We start from the raw sequence: 12,497 nt of genomic DNA, 5'->3' as shown, positions 1-12,497 counted from the left end.
GATGGGCAATCGCTGACTTTTGGAGTCGGCTGGTGACAAACGTTCCAAAGACACCCCATGCACAACTCCACCGGGGAAGGTGCCAGAAAGGGGTTCTGTTGGTAGTTCTGACACTGCCCCGGTAGACAGATGAAAGACACCACAAAAGTGGTTCTACCTGCTTTCTGGGCTGAGATGGGCAATCGCTGACTTTTGGAGTCCGCTGATGACAAATGTTGCAAACACACCCCATGCACAACTCCACCAGGGAAGGTCTCAGAATGGGGTTCCGTTGGTTGTTCTTACACTGCCCCGGTAGCCAGATGAAAGACACCACAAAAGTGGTTCTACCTGCTTTCTGGGCTGAGATGGGGAATCGCTGACTTTTGGAGTCGGCTGGTGACAAAATGTTGCATACACACCCCATGCACAACTCCACCGGGGAAGGAGCCCGAAAGGAGTTCTGTTGGCAGTTCTGACACTGCCCCGGTAGCCAGATGAAAGACACCACAAAAGTGGTTCTACCTGCTTTCTGGGCTGAGATGGGCAATCGCTGACTTTTGGAGTCCGCTGATGACAAATGTTGCAAACACACCCCATGCACAACTCCACCGGGGAAGGTACCAGAAAGGGGTTCTGTTGGTAGTTCTGACACTGCCCCGGTAGACAGATGAAAGACACCACAAAAGTGGTTCTACCTGCTTTCTGGGCTGAGATGGGCAATCGCTGACTTTTGGAGTCGGCTGGTGAGAAACGTTCCAAAGACACCCCATGCACAATTCCACCGGGGAAGGTGCCAGAAAGTAGTTCTGTTGGTTGTTCTTCCAGTGCCCCGGTAGCCAGATGAAAGACACCACAAAAGTGGTTCTACCTGCTTTCTGGGCTGAGATGGGCAATCGCTGACTTTTGGAGTCGGCTGGTGACAAAATGTTGCATACACACCCCATGCACAACTCCACCGGGGAAGGAGCCCGAAAGGAGTTCTGTTGGCAGTTCTGACACTGCCCCGGTAGCCAGATGAAAGACACCACAAAAGTGGTTCTACCTGCTTTCTGGGCTGAGATGGGCAATCGCTGACTTTTGGAGTCGGCCGGTGACAAAATGTTCCAAACAGACCCCATTCACAACTCCACCGGGGAAGGTGCCAGCAAGGGGTTCTGTTGGTTGTTCTTACACTGCCCCGGTAGCCAGATGAAAGACACCACAAAAGTGGTTCTACCTGCTTGCTGGGCTGAGATGGGCAATCGCTGACTTTTGGAGTCGGCCGGTGATAAAACGTTCCAATGACACACCATGCACAACTCCACCGGGGAAGGAGCCCGAAAGGAGTTCTGTTGGCAGTTCTGACACTGCCCCGGTAGCCAGATGAAAGACACCACAAAAGTGGTTCTACCTGCTTTCTGGGCTGAGATGGGCAATCGCTGACTTTTGGAGTCCGCTGATGACAAATGTTGCAAACACACCCCATGTACAACTCCACCGGGGAAGGGACCAGAAAGATGTTCCGTTGGTACTTCTTACACTGCCCCGGTAGCCAGATGAAAGACACCACAAAAGTGGTTCTACCTGCTTTCTGGGCTGAGATGGGCAATCGCTGACTTTTGGAGTCGGCCTGTGACAAAACGTTCCAAACACACCCCATGCACAACTCCACCGGGGAAGGTGCCAGCAAGGAGTTCTTTTGGTAGTTCTTACACTGCCCCGGTAGCCAGATGAAAGACACCACAAAAGTGGTTCTACCTGCTTTCTGGGCTGAGATGGGCAATCGCTGACTTTTGGAGTCGGCCTGTGACAAAACGTTCCAAACACATCTCATGCACAACTCCACCGGGGAAGGTGCCAGCAAGGAGTTCTTTTGGTAGTTCTTACACTGCCCCGGTAGCCAGATGAAAGACACCACAAAAGTGGTTCTACCTGCTTTCTGGGCTGAGATGGGCAATCGCTGACTTTTGGAGTCCGCTGATGACAAATGTTGCAAACACACCCCATGCACAACTCCACCGGGGAAGGGACCAGAAAGGGGTTCTGTTAGTAGTTCTGACACTGCCCCGGTAGCCAGATGAAAGACACCACAAAAGTTGTTCTACCGGCTTTCTGGGCTGAGATGGGGAATCGCTGACTTTTGGAGTCGGCTGGTGACAAAATGTTCCAAAGACACCCCATGCACAACTCCACCGGGGAAGGTGCCAGCAAGGAGTTCTCTGGTAGTTTTTACATTGCTCCGTTAGGTAGCTGAATGACACCACAAAAGTTGTTCTACCTGCTTTCTGGGCTGAGATGGGGAACCGCTGACTTTTGGAGTCGGCTGGTGACAAAATGTTGCAAACACACCCCATGCACAACTCCACCGGGGAAGGTGCCAGAAAGGAGTTCTGTTGGTAGTTCTGACACTGCCCCGGTAGCCAGATGGAAGGCACCACAAAAGTGGTTCTACCTGCTTTCTGGGCTGAGATGGGCAATCGCTGACTTTTGGAGTCGGCTGGTGACAAACGTTCCAAAGACACCCCATGCACAACTCCACCGGGGAAGGTACCAGAAAGGGGTTCTGTTGGTAGTTCTGACACTGCCCCGGTAGCCAGATGAAAGACACCACAAAAGTGGTTCTACCTGCTTTCTGGGCTGAGATGGGGAACCGCTGACTTTTGGAGTCGGCCGGTGACAAAACGTTCCAAACACCCCCCATGCACATCTCCACCGGGGAAGGTGCCAGCAAGGAGTTCTCTGGTAATTTTACATTGCTCCGCTAGGTAGCTGAAAGACACCACAAAAGTAGTTCTACCTGCTTTCTGGGCTGAGATGGGGAACCGCTGACTTTTGGAGTCGGCTGGTGACAAAATGTTCCAAACACACCCCATGCACAACTCTACCGGGGAAGGTGCCAACAAGGAGTTCTCTGATAGTTTTTACATTGCTCCGCTAGGCAGCTGAAAGACACCACGAGTGTGAGTGTGAGGGTGAGTGTGAGGGTGAGGGTTAGGATTAGGGTTAGGGTGAGTGTGAGTGTGAGGGTGAGAGTGAGTGTGAGTGTGAGGGTGAGGGTGAGTGTGAGTGTGAGTGTGAGCTTGAGGGTGAGGGTGAGTGTGAGTGTGAGTTTGAGTGTGAGTGTGAGGGTGAGGGTGAGGGTGAGGGTGAGTGTGAGGTTGAGGGTGAGGGTGAGTGTGAGGGTGAGGGTGAGTTTGAGGGTGAGTGTGAGGCTGAGTGTGAGTGTGAGGGTGAGTGTGAGGGTGAGTGTGATGGTGAGTGTGAGTGCGAGGGTGAGTGTGAGGGTGAGTTTGAAGGTTAGGGTTAGGGTTAGGGTGAGTGTGAGGGTGAGGGTGAGTGTGAGGCTGAGTGTGAGTGTGAGGGTGAGTGTGAGGGTGAGTGTGATGGTGAGTGTGAGTGCGAGGGTGAGTGTGAGGGTGAGTTTGAAGGTTAGGGTTAGGGTTAGGGTGAGTGTGAGGGTGAGGGTGAGTGTGAGGATGAGTGTGAGTGTGACTGTGAAGGTGAAAGTTCTGTTGGTACTTCTTACACTGCCCCGGTAGCCAGATGAAAGACACCACAAAAGTGGTTCTACCTGCTTTCTGGGCTGAGATGGGCAATCGCTGACTTTTGGAGTCGGCCGGTTACAAAATGTTGCAAACACACCCCATGCACAACTCCACCGGGAAGGTGCCAGAAAGGAGTTCTGTTGGTAGTTCTGACACTGCCCCGGTAGCCAGATGAAAGACACCACAAAAGTGGTTCTACCTGCTTTCTGGGCTGAGATGGGCAATCGCTGACTTTTGGAGTCGGCCGGTGACAAAATGTTGCAAACACACCCCATGCACAACTCCACCGGGGAAGGTGCCAGAAAGGAGTTCTGTTGGTAGTTCTGACACTGCCCCGGTAGCCAGATGGAAGACACCACAAAAGTGGTTCTACCTGCTTTCTGGGCTGAGATGGGGAACCGCTGACTTTTGGAGTCGGCTGGTGACAAAATGTTCCAAACACACCCCATGCACAACTCTACCGTGGAAGGTGCCAACAAGGAGTTCTCTGATAGTTTTTACATTGCTCCGCTAGGCAGCTGAAAGACACCACGAGTGTGAGTGTGAGGGTGAGTGTGAGGGTGAGGGTTAGGATTAGGGTTAGGGTGAGTGTGAGTGTGAGGGTGAGAGTGAGTGTGAGTGTGAGGGTGAGGGTGAGTGTGAGTGTGAGTGTGAGCTTGAGGGTGAGGGTGAGTGTGAGTGTGAGTTTGAGTGTGACTGTGAGGGTGAGGGTGAGGGTGAGGGTGAGTGTGAGGTTGAGGGTGAGGGTGAGTGTGAGGGTGAGGGTGAGTTTGAGGGTGAGTGTGAGGCTGAGTGTGAGTGTGAGGGTGAGTGTGAGGGTGAGTGTGATGGTGAGTGTGAGTGCGAGGGTGAGTGTGAGGGTGAGTTTGAAGGTTAGGGTTAGGGTTAGGGTGAGTGTGAGGGTGAGGGTGAGTGTGAGGCTGAGTGTGAGTGTGAGGGTGAGTGTGAGGGTGAGTGTGATGGTGAGTGTGAGTGCGAGGGTGAGTGTGAGGGTGAGTTTGAAGGTTAGGGTTAGGGTTAGGGTGAGTGTGAGGGTGAGGGTGAGTGTGAGGATGAGTGTGAGTGTGACTGTGAAGGTGAAAGTTCTGTTGGTACTTCTTACACTGCCCCGGTAGCCAGATGAAAGACACCACAAAAGTGGTTCTACCTGCTTTCTGGGCTGAGATGGGCAATCGCTGACTTTTGGAGTCGGCCGGTTACAAAATGTTGCAAACACACCCCATGCAAAACTCCACCGGGGAAGGTGCCAGCAAGGAGTTCTCTGGTAGTTTTTACATTGCTCCGTTAGGTAGCTGAATGACACCACAAAAGTTGTTCTACCTGCTTTCTGGGCTGAGATGGGGAACCGCTGACTTTTGGAGTCGGCCGGTTACAAAATGTTGCAAACACACCCCATGCACAACTCCACCGAGGAAGGTGCCAGCAAGGAGTTCTCTGGTAGTTTTTACATTGCTCCGTTAGGTAGCTGAATGACACCACAAAAGTTGTTCTACCTGCTTTCTGGGCTGAGATGGGGAACTGCTGACTTTTGGAGTCGGCCGGTTACAAAATGTTGCAAACACACCCCATGCACAACTCCACCGGGAAGGTGCCAGAAAGGAGTTCTGTTGGTAGTTCTGACACTGCCCCGGTAGCCAGATGAAAGACACCACAAAAGTGGTTCTACCTGCTTTCTGGGCTGAGATGGGCAATCGCTGACTTTTGGAGTCGGCCGGTGACAAAATGTTGCAAACACACCCCATGCACAACTCCACCGGGGAAGGTGCCAGAAAGGAGTTCTGTTGGTAGTTCTGACACTGCCCCGGTAGCCAGATGGAAGACACCACAAAAGTGGTTCTACCTGCTTTCTGGGCTGAGATGGGCAATCGCTGACTTTTGGAGTCGGCCGGTGACAAAATGTTGCAAACACACCCCATGCACAACTCCACCGGGGAAGGTGCCAGAAAGGAGTTCTGTTGGTAGTTCTGACACTGCCCCGGTAGCCAGATGGAAGACACCACAAAAGTGGTTCTACCTGCTTTTTGGGCGGAGATGGGCAATCGCTGACTTTTGGAGTCGGCTGGTGACAAAATGTTCCAAAGACACCCCATGCACAAGTCCACCGGGGAAGGTGCCAGAAAGGGGTTCTGTTGGTAGTTCTTACACTGCCCCGGTAGCCAGATGAAAGACACCACAAAAGTGGTTCTACCTGCTTTCTGGGCTGAGATGGGCAATCGCTGACTTTTGGAGTCGGCCGGTGACAAAACGTTCCAAACACCCCCCATGCACATCTACACCGGGGAAGGTGCCAGCAAGGAGTTCTCTGATAATTTTACTTTGCTCCGCTAGGTAGCTGAAAGACACCACAAAAGTGGTTCTACCTGCTTTCTGGGCTGAGATGGGGAATCGCTGACTTTTGGAGTCGGCTGGTGACAAAATGTTCCAAACACACCCCATGCACAACTCCACCGGGGAAGGTGCCAGCAAGGAGTTCTCTGGTAGTTTTTACATTGCTCCGCTCGGCAGCTGAAAGACACCACGAGTGTGAGTGTTAGTGTGAGTGTGAGGGTGAGTGTGAGGGTGAGGGTTAGGATAAGGGTTAGGGTGAGTGTGAGTGTGAGGGTGAGAGTGAGTGTGAGTGTGAGGGTGAGTGTGAGTGTGAGGGTGAGGGTGAGTGTGAGGGTGAGTGTGAGGGTGAGGGTGAGTGTGAGGGTGAGGGTGAGTGTGAGTGTGAGTGTGAGGGTGAGGGTGAGGGTGAGTGTGAGGGTGAGTGTGAGTGTGAGTGTGAGGGTGAGTGTGAGTGTGAGGGTTAGGGTTAGGGTTAGGGTGAGTTTGAGGGTGAGTGTGAGGCTGAGTGTGAGTGTGAGGGTGAGTGTGAGGGTGAGTGTGATGGTGAGTGTGAGTGCGAGGGTGAGTGTGAGGGTGAGTTTGAAGGTTAGGGTTAGGGTTAGGGTGAGTGTGAGGGTGAGGGTGAGTGTGAGGTGAGTGTGAGGGTGAGTGTGAGGGAGAGGGTGAGGGTGAGTGTGAGTGTGAGTGTGAGTGCGAGGCGGAGGGTGAGTGTGAGGGTGAGTGTGAGTGTGAGTTTGAGTGTGAGTGTGAGGGTGAGTGTGAGGGTGACGGTAAGTGTGAGTGTGAGGGTTAGGGTTAGGGTTAGGGTGAGGGTGAGTGTGATTGTGAGTGTGAGTGTGAGGGTTAGGGTTAGGGTGAGTGTGAGCGTGAGTGTGAGGGGGAGGGTGAGTGTGAGGGTGAGTGTGAGTGTGAGTGTGAGGGTGACGGTAAGTGTAGAGTGTGAGGGTTAGGGTTAGGGTGAGTGTGAGGGTGAGGGTGAGTTTGAGGGTGAGTGTTACTGTGAGTCCGAGTGTTAGTGTGAGGGTGAGGGTGAGTGTGAGTGCGAGTGTGAGTGTGAGTGTGAGGGTGAGTGCGAGGGTGAGTGTGAGGGTGAGTTTGAAGGTTAGGGTTAGGGTGAGTGTGAGGGTGAGGGTGAGTGTGAGGGTGAGTGTGAGGGTGAGTGTGAGGGTGAGTGAGAGTGTGAGTTTGAGTGTGAGTGTGAGGGTGAGTGTGAGTGTGAGGGTGAGTGTGAGGGTGACGGTACTTGTGAGTGTGAGTGTGAGGGTTAGGGTTAGGGTTAGGGTGAGGGTGAGTGCGAGTGTGTGTGTGAGTGTGAGGGTGAGTGTGAGGGTTAGGGTTAGGGTGAGTGTGAGGGTGAGTGTGAGTGTGAGTGTGAATTTGAGTGTGAGGGTTAGGTTTAGGGTTAGCGTGAGTGTGAGGGTGAGTGTGAGTATGAGTGTGAGTGTGAGGGTGAGTGTGAGTATGAGTGTGAGGGTTAGGGTGAGTGTGAGCGTGAGTGTGAGGGGGAGGGTGAGGGTGAGTGTGAGGGTGAGTGTGAGGGTGACGGTAAGTGTGAGTGTGAGGGTTAGGGTTAGGGTGAGTGTGAGGGTGAGGGTGAGTGTGAGGGTGAGTGTTACTGTGAGTGCGAGTGTTAATGTGATGGTGAGTGTGAGTGTGAGTGTGATGGTGAGTGTGAGTGCGAGGGTGAGTGTGAGGGTCAGTTTGAGGGTTAGGGTGAGGGTGAGGGAGAGGGTGAGGGTGAGTGTGAGGGTGAGTGTGAGGGAGAGGGTGAGGGTGAGTGTGAGTGTGAGTGTGCGGCGGAGGGTGAGTGTGAGTGTGAGTTTGAGTGTGAGTGTGAGGGTGAGTGTGAGTGTGAGGGTGAAGGTACTTGTGAGTGTGAGGGTGAGGGTTAGGGTTAGGGTGAGCGTGAGTGTGATTGTGAGTGTGAGTGTGAGGGTGAGGGTGAGGGTGAGTGTGAGTGTGTGTGTGAGTGTGAGTGTGAGGGTGAGGGTTAGGGTTAGGGTGAGTGTGAGGGTTAGGGTTAGGGTGAGTGTGAGTGTGAGTGTTAGTGTGAGTGTGAGTGTGAGTTTGAGTGTGAGGGTTAGGTTTAGGGTTAGCGTGAGTGTGAGGGTGAGTGTGAGTATGAGTGTGAGTGTGAGTGTGAGTGTGAGGATGAGTGTGAGTGTGAGTGTGAGTGTGAAGGTGAAAGTTCTGTTGGTACTTCTTACACTGCCCCGGTAGCCAGATGAAAGACACCACAAAAGTGGTTCTACCGGCTTTCTGGGCTGAGATGGGGAATCGCTGACTTTTGGAGTCGGCTGGTGACAAAATGTTCCAAAGACACCCCATGCACAACTCCACCGGGGAAGGTGCCAGCAAGGAGTTCTCTGGTAGTTTTTACATTGCTCCGTTAGGTAGCTGAATGACACCACAAAACTTGTTCTACCTGCTTTCTGGGCTGAGATGGGGAACCGCTGACTTTTGGAGTCGGCTGGTGACAAAACGTTCCAAACACCCCCCCATGCACATCTCCACCGGGGAAGGTGCTAGCAAGAAGTTTTGTTGATTGTTCTTACACTGCCCAGATAGCCAGATGAAAGACACCACAAAAGTGGTTCTACCTGCTTTCTGGGCTGAGATGGGGAATCGCTGACTTTTGGAGTCGGCTGGTGACAAAATGTTCCAAACACACCCCATGCACAACTCCACCGGGGAAGGTGCCAGCAAGGAGTTCTTTTGGTAGTTCTTACACTGCCCCGGTAGCCAGATGAAAGACACCACAAAAGTGGTTCTACCTGCTTTCTGGGCTGAGATGGGCAATCGCTGACTTTTGGAGTACGCTGATGACAAATGTTGCAAACACACCCCATGCACAACTCCACCGGGGAAGGTACCAGAAAGGGGTTCTGTTGGTAGTTCTGACACTGCCCCGGTAGACAGATGAAAGACACCACAAAAGTGGTTCTACCTGCTTTCTGGGCTGAGATGGGCAATCGCTGACTTTTGGAGTCGGCTGGTGAGAAACGTTCCAAAGACACCCCATGCACAATTCCACCGGGGAAGGTGCCAGAAAGTAGTTCTGTTGGTTGTTCTTCCAGTGCCCCGGTAGCCAGATGAAAGACACCACAAAAGTGGTTCTACCTGCTTTCTGGGCTGAGATGGGCAATCGCTGACTTTTGGAGTCGGCTGGTGACAAAATGTTGCATACACACCCCATGCACAACTCCACCGGGGAAGGAGCCCGAAAGGAGTTCTGTTGGCAGTTCTGACACTGCCCCGGTAGCCAGATGAAAGACACCACAAAAGTGGTTCTACCTGCTTTCTGGGCTGAGATGGGCAATCGCTGACTTTTGGAGTCGGCCGGTGACAAAATGTTCCAAACAGACCCCATTCACAACTCCACCGGGGAAGGTGCCAGCAAGGGGTTCTGTTGGTTGTTCTTACACTGCCCCGGTAGCCAGATGAAAGACACCACAAAAGTGGTTCTACCTGCTTGCTGGGCTGAGATGGGCAATCGCTGACTTTTGGAGTCGGCCGGTGATAAAACGTTCCAATGACACACCATGCACAACTCCACCGGGGAAGGAGCCCGAAAGGAGTTCTGTTGGCAGTTCTGACACTGCCCCGGTAGCCAGATGAAAGACACCACAAAAGTGGTTCTACCTGCTTTCTGGGCTGAGATGGGCAATCGCTGACTTTTGGAGTCCGCTGATGACAAATGTTGCAAACACACCCCATGTACAACTCCACCGGGGAAGGGACCAGAAAGATGTTCCGTTGGTACTTCTTACACTGCCCCGGTAGCCAGATGAAAGACACCACAAAAGTGGTTCTACCTGCTTTCTGGGCTGAGATGGGCAATCGCTGACTTTTGGAGTCGGCCTGTGACAAAACGTTCCAAACACACCCCATGCACAACTCCACCGGGGAAGGTGCCAGCAAGGAGTTCTTTTGGTAGTTCTTACACTGCCCCGGTAGCCAGATGAAAGACACCACAAAAGTGGTTCTACCTGCTTTCTGGGCTGAGATGGGCAATCGCTGACTTTTGGAGTCGGCCTGTGACAAAACGTTCCAAACACATCCCATGCACAACTCCACCGGGGAAGGTGCCAGCAAGGAGTTCTTTTGGTAGTTCTTACACTGCCCCGGTAGCCAGATGAAAGACACCACAAAAGTGGTTCTACCTGCTTTCTGGGCTGAGATGGGCAATCGCTGACTTTTGGAGTCCGCTGATGACAAATGTTGCAAACACACCCCATGCACAACTCCACCGGGGAAGGGACCAGAAAGGGGTTCTGTTAGTAGTTCTGACACTGCCCCGGTAGCCAGATGAAAGACACCACAAAAGTTGTTCTACCGGCTTTCTGGGCTGAGATGGGGAATCGCTGACTTTTGGAGTCGGCTGGTGACAAAATGTTCCAAAGACACCCCATGCACAACTCCACCGGGGAAGGTGCCAGCAAGGAGTTCTCTGGTAGTTTTTACATTGCTCCGTTAGGTAGCTGAATGACACCACAAAAGTTGTTCTACCTGCTTTCTGGGCTGAGATGGGGAACCACTGACTTTTGGAGTCGGCTGGTGACAAAATGTTGCAAACACACCCCATGCACAACTCCACCGGGGAAGGTGCCAGAAAGGAGTTCTGTTGGTAGTTCTGACACTGCCCCGGTAGCCAGATGGAAGGCACCACAAAAGTGGTTCTACCTGCTTTCTGGGCTGAGATGGGCAATCGCTGACTTTTGGAGTCGGCTGGTGACAAACGTTCCAAAGACACCCCATGCACAACTCCACCGGGGAAGGTACCAGAAAGGGGTTCTGTTGGTAGTTCTGACACTGCCCCGGTAGCCAGATGAAAGACACCACAAAAGTGGTTCTACCTGCTTTCTGGGCTGAGATGGGGAACCGCTGACTTTTGGAGTCGGCCGGTGACAAAACGTTCCAAACACCCCCCATGCACATCTCCACCGGGGAAGGTGCCAGCAAGGAGTTCTCTGGTAATTTTACATTGCTCCGCTAGGTAGCTGAAAGACACCACAAAAGTAGTTCTACCTGCTTTCTGGGCTGAGATGGGGAACCGCTGACTTTTGGAGTCGGCTGGTGACAAAATGTTCCAAACACACCCCATGCACAACTCTACCGGGGAAGGTGCCAACAAGGAGTTCTCTGATAGTTTTTACATTGCTCCGCTAGGCAGCTGAAAGACACCACGAGTGTGAGTGTGAGGGTGAGTGTGAGGGTGAGGGTTAGGATTAGGGTTAGGGTGAGTGTGAGTGTGAGGGTGAGAGTGAGTGTGAGTGTGAGGGTGAGGGTGAGTGTGAGTGTGAGTGTGAGCTTGAGGGTGAGGGTGAGTGTGAGTGTGAGTTTGAGTGTGAGTGTGAGGGTGAGGGTGAGGGTGAGGGTGAGTGTGAGGTTGAGGGTGAGGGTGAGTGTGAGGGTGAGGGTGAGTTTGAGGGTGAGTGTGAGGCTGAGTGTGAGTGTGAGGGTGAGTGTGAGGGTGAGTGTGATGGTGAGTGTGAGTGCGAGGGTGAGTGTGAGGGTGAGTTTGAAGGTTAGGGTTAGGGTTAGGGTGAGTGTGAGGGTGAGGGTGAGTGTGAGGCTGAGTGTGAGTGTGAGGGTGAGTGTGAGGGTGAGTGTGATGGTGAGTGTGAGTGCGAGGGTGAGTGTGAGGGTGAGTTTGAAGGTTAGGGTTAGGGTTAGGGTGAGTGTGAGGGTGAGGGTGAGTGTGAGGATGAGTGTGAGTGTGACTGTGAAGGTGAAAGTTCTGTTGGTACTTCTTACACTGCCCCGGTAGCCAGATGAAAGACACCACAAAAGTGGTTCTACCTGCTTTCTGGGCTGAGATGGGCAATCGCTGACTTTTGGAGTCGGCCGGTTACAAAATGTTGCAAACACACCCCATGCAAAACTCCACCGGGGAAGGTGCCAGCAAGGAGTTCTCTGGTAGTTTTTACATTGCTCCGTTAGGTAGCTGAATGACACCACAAAAGTTGTTCTACCTGCTTTCTGGGCTGAGATGGGGAACCGCTGACTTTTGGAGTCGGCCGGTTACAAAATGTTGCAAACACACCCCATGCACAACTCCACCGAGGAAGGTGCCAGCAAGGAGTTCTCTGGTAGTTTTTACATTGCTCCGTTAGGTAGCTGAATGACACCACAAAAGTTGTTCTACCTGCTTTCTGGGCTGAGATGGGGAACTGCTGACTTTTGGAGTCGGCCGGTTACAAAATGTTGCAAACACACCCCATGCACAACTCCACCGGGAAGGTGCCAGAAAGGAGTTCTGTTGGTAGTTCTGACACTGCCCCGGTAGCCAGATGAAAGACACCACAAAAGTGGTTCTACCTGCTTTCTGGGCTGAGATGGGCAATCGCTGACTTTTGGAGTCGGCCGGTGACAAAATGTTGCAAACACACCCCATGCACAACTCCACCGGGGAAGGTGCCAGAAAGGAGTTCTGTTGGTAGTTCTGACACTGCCCCGGTAGCCAGATGGAAGACACCACAAAAGTGGTTCTACCTGCTTTCTGGGCTGAGATGGGCAATCGCTGACTTTTGGAGTCGGCCGGTGACAAAATGTTGCAAACACACCCCATGCACAACTCCACCGGGGAAGGTGCCAGAAAGGAGTTCTGTTGGTAGTTCTGACACTGCCCCGGTAGCCAGATGGAAGACACCACAAAAGTGG

General features: G+C 52.7%; 1 long non-coding RNA gene across 1 annotated transcript; it reads right to left on the bottom strand.

The window, feature by feature from the left end:
* Positions 1-10,811: 10,811 nt before the first annotated feature.
* LOC308062495 lies at positions 10,812-12,146 on the bottom strand. The gene is made up of 2 exons (XR_013927608.1): positions 11,983-12,146; positions 10,812-10,862 (listed from the first exon to the last, which is right to left on the bottom strand). It is a non-coding gene; the product is annotated as an uncharacterized lncRNA (long non-coding RNA).
* Between the last annotated feature and the right edge of the window lie 351 nt (positions 12,147-12,497).

Source organism: Falco punctatus (assembly GCF_963210335.1).
Source record: "Falco punctatus genome assembly, chromosome: 4".
NCBI classification, from domain to species: Eukaryota; Metazoa; Chordata; class Aves; order Falconiformes; family Falconidae; genus Falco; species Falco punctatus.
This window is presented reverse-complemented; position numbering and strand designations above follow the sequence as displayed.